Below are 2,903 nucleotides of genomic sequence, written 5' to 3'. Positions count from 1 at the left end.
ATTCATACATTTACTACAATATATAGCTATTTCTCTATGTGTACATACCTATGAAGATATTTAATTTATAAATTAGGGAAAGCCAGAAATTAGCAGCACCTAATAATAAAATAATAATGATGGCAATGTTCTGTAACACAGGGTGCATGGGTGGGGTGTCCCGTCCCTCCCTCTCAAAATATCTTCCTGTACTATAATGACCATGGATGTTGTTTTACTCAGACAAAATTGCCACTGTGACCAAAAGTCCCAAGAAGAACATTTGGAGGGGGAAGAGTTTATTTGGGGCTCATGGTTTCCAAGGTTCAGTCCATGGTTGGCCGACTGACTCCATGGCTCTGGCTCAAGGGGAGCAGAACAAAGTGGCGGAAGGGTCTGGAGGAGGAGAGCAGCTCAGGACAGGGCACCAGGAAGCAGAGAGAGCTCTGCTCAGCAGGGACAGGATAGAGACCCCAAAGGCACAGCCCAGGGATCCCCTCCTCCAGCCACACCCCACCTGCTACAGTCAACACCCAGTGAGTTCATCCAAGTGGATTAATCCACTTCTAGGTCACACCTCTCATAATCTAATCATTTTACCTGTGAACTTTCTTGCATGGTCTCACTCATGAGTTTTTGGGGGGAACCCTCACAGTGAAATCCCAGCAGGTGAACCCAGGTCATGGACGCAGCACATTCAAGGTCCACTGTGGACACCATCATCTCCCATCCATAATTCCAGTGGTTTTCTAATTTCAGAAACAAGGACAGGCCCGTTCTCCTCTTTGTGTCCCAGCTGCACGTCCACAATCCTCTGGTGACCTTGAAAGCCTTCCTCAGGAGAAGCCGCCATGGTTTTTACAGAGACAACATGGAGGAGATGGAGTGGTTTATAGGTAAGTCAAGATCAAGAACGGGGGACAGTACACCCCACTGGTGTCATTTGTTTGTTCATTTCTTCCCAGTGATAGTCTAATTTTGCACAAAACCAATCATTTCGTTAGCAATCAATTTTGTGAGAAGCTGTCATTCAGCATCACCCTTAGTGGTTACAGGAAGCAGAGAGACAACGTTAGCTTTCTGCTAGGAGCCACAAGCAAAATATACGATGTATGGCACCTTTGGTGTAAAGTGACGCCAGCTAGCCACTGAGGTATTATTATGCTAAGATTTACATTCATATGCAAATTGGGCTCCTGCTGTTCACCTTGGCCTCCTACTGGACTCATGTTACGGGGACTCATGGAGAGTTCCCATTGGTTGGGGAAGGATAGTAGGAGGGAATTCCGGGGGAGGTCCCAGGAGACCAGCGGTTCCAGTCAGACGCGGTTCCGGTCAGACGCCCGCATGGGAGGACCGTTTTTTGGCTTGCTGGCGCTGAGAGTGTTGGTGGCTTTTTCAAAATAAAGTTTTGTTCCTGCTTGAGTGGCTCGTGATTCTGTGCCCAGCCAAGACTGTGGCATTTGGCGGCCCGCACGGGGAACGCCTGGAACTTAGAGGTGAGTAAAATTGCTCGCCCCTGAGGGAAGGCGACAGGATGGGTGACTATCTCAAAAAACAATGTGTTCTTGTTTTGATTTATTTTGTTTTTATTTCAAGCTCCCTAGCCCTAGAATTTTCTCAGGCGAACTGGAAAAAATGGTTGGCTCAAGGTTTGAAGTTATTCGGCCCTGAGAAAGAGAAAATAGATACAACCATTCTCTGTTCTGTTTTTGTTTCTTTCTGTTTCGGCTTTGTTTTATGCTATCTTATTGGGTTATGTTACCTTTATAGTAGATTAGAATCCAGTAAAAAACAAACCGAAAAACTGCTAAGTAAATTGTTAGAGGTCCAGACTATGGTAGAAAAAACGCTAGGTCAAGCAAACGAGAAGGTCTCTCAAGCTAGTCAGACAGAGGAGAATTTAAAGAAAGCAAGCTTAGAGGAAAAGCAGCCATCAGGTGGAGAATTACAACAGGAGGTTGCTACTAACTCCGTTCTATCACCAGAGGGCGTAACTCAACCAACAGCTCCATCTACCGCTGAGCGGCCCTCAACTCCCGTAGTTCATGGACGGAATTCTGAGGCAGGACCCCAAAGATTAGCATGCCCTGTACTTGAGCAGGCAGGAGGGCAACGAATTCACCGTGCTTTAGATTTCAAAACAATAAAGCAATTAAAGGAGGCTGTAACGACCTATGGGCCGCAAGCTCCCTTCACAATAAGCATGGTCGAATCTGTTACCAACTTGGACATGACACCAGCAGATTGGGCTAACGTGTCGATCTGTGCTAAACAGAGGACAATATTTGTTATGGAAGGTTGCCAATGAGGAATTTTGCATGGAGACAGCTAGGCGAAATGCAGAAGCTGGTTACCCTCAAAGAAATATAGAGATGCTTTTGGGAAAGGGACCTTATGAGGGTCAAAGACAGCAAATTGAATATGACCCTGGCGTATACGCACAAATTGCTGTAGATGCAGTTAGGGCATGGAAAACTTTACAGGGGCATGGAGACTTACAAGGTCAATTATCTAAGGTAATACAAGGAACTAATGAACCTTACGCTGAATTTGTAGATAGACTTATTCAGTCAGCCTCTAGGATATTTGGTAATACAGAACAGGTAATGCCATTTATAAAACAACTGGCTTATGACCAAGCAAATCATTGCTGCAGAGAGGTCATTAGACCATGGAGACATGAAGATTTAAACACATATATTAAATTATGTAGAGACATTAATGAACAAGGGCAAGTCTTAGCAGCAGTACAACAGGCTTTAGATGCCAGGCCAAAAACATGCTATAATTGTAATCAAACAGGACATTTTAAAAGGAGTTGCCCTGTAAGAGGAGGGTTTAACAAAGCTGGATATCAAAGGAATAGAATACCAGGTATTTGCCCACGATGCCATAGAGGGAAACATTGGGCTAATGAATGC

The sequence above is a fragment of the Spermophilus citellus genome, assembly GCF_964194105.1.
Source record: "Spermophilus citellus genome assembly, contig: SCAFFOLD_250, whole genome shotgun sequence".
Lineage (NCBI taxonomy): Eukaryota > Metazoa > Chordata > Mammalia > Rodentia > Sciuridae > Spermophilus > Spermophilus citellus.
The sequence above is the reverse complement of the archived record's forward strand: the minus strand, read 5'-3'. Positions refer to the sequence as shown.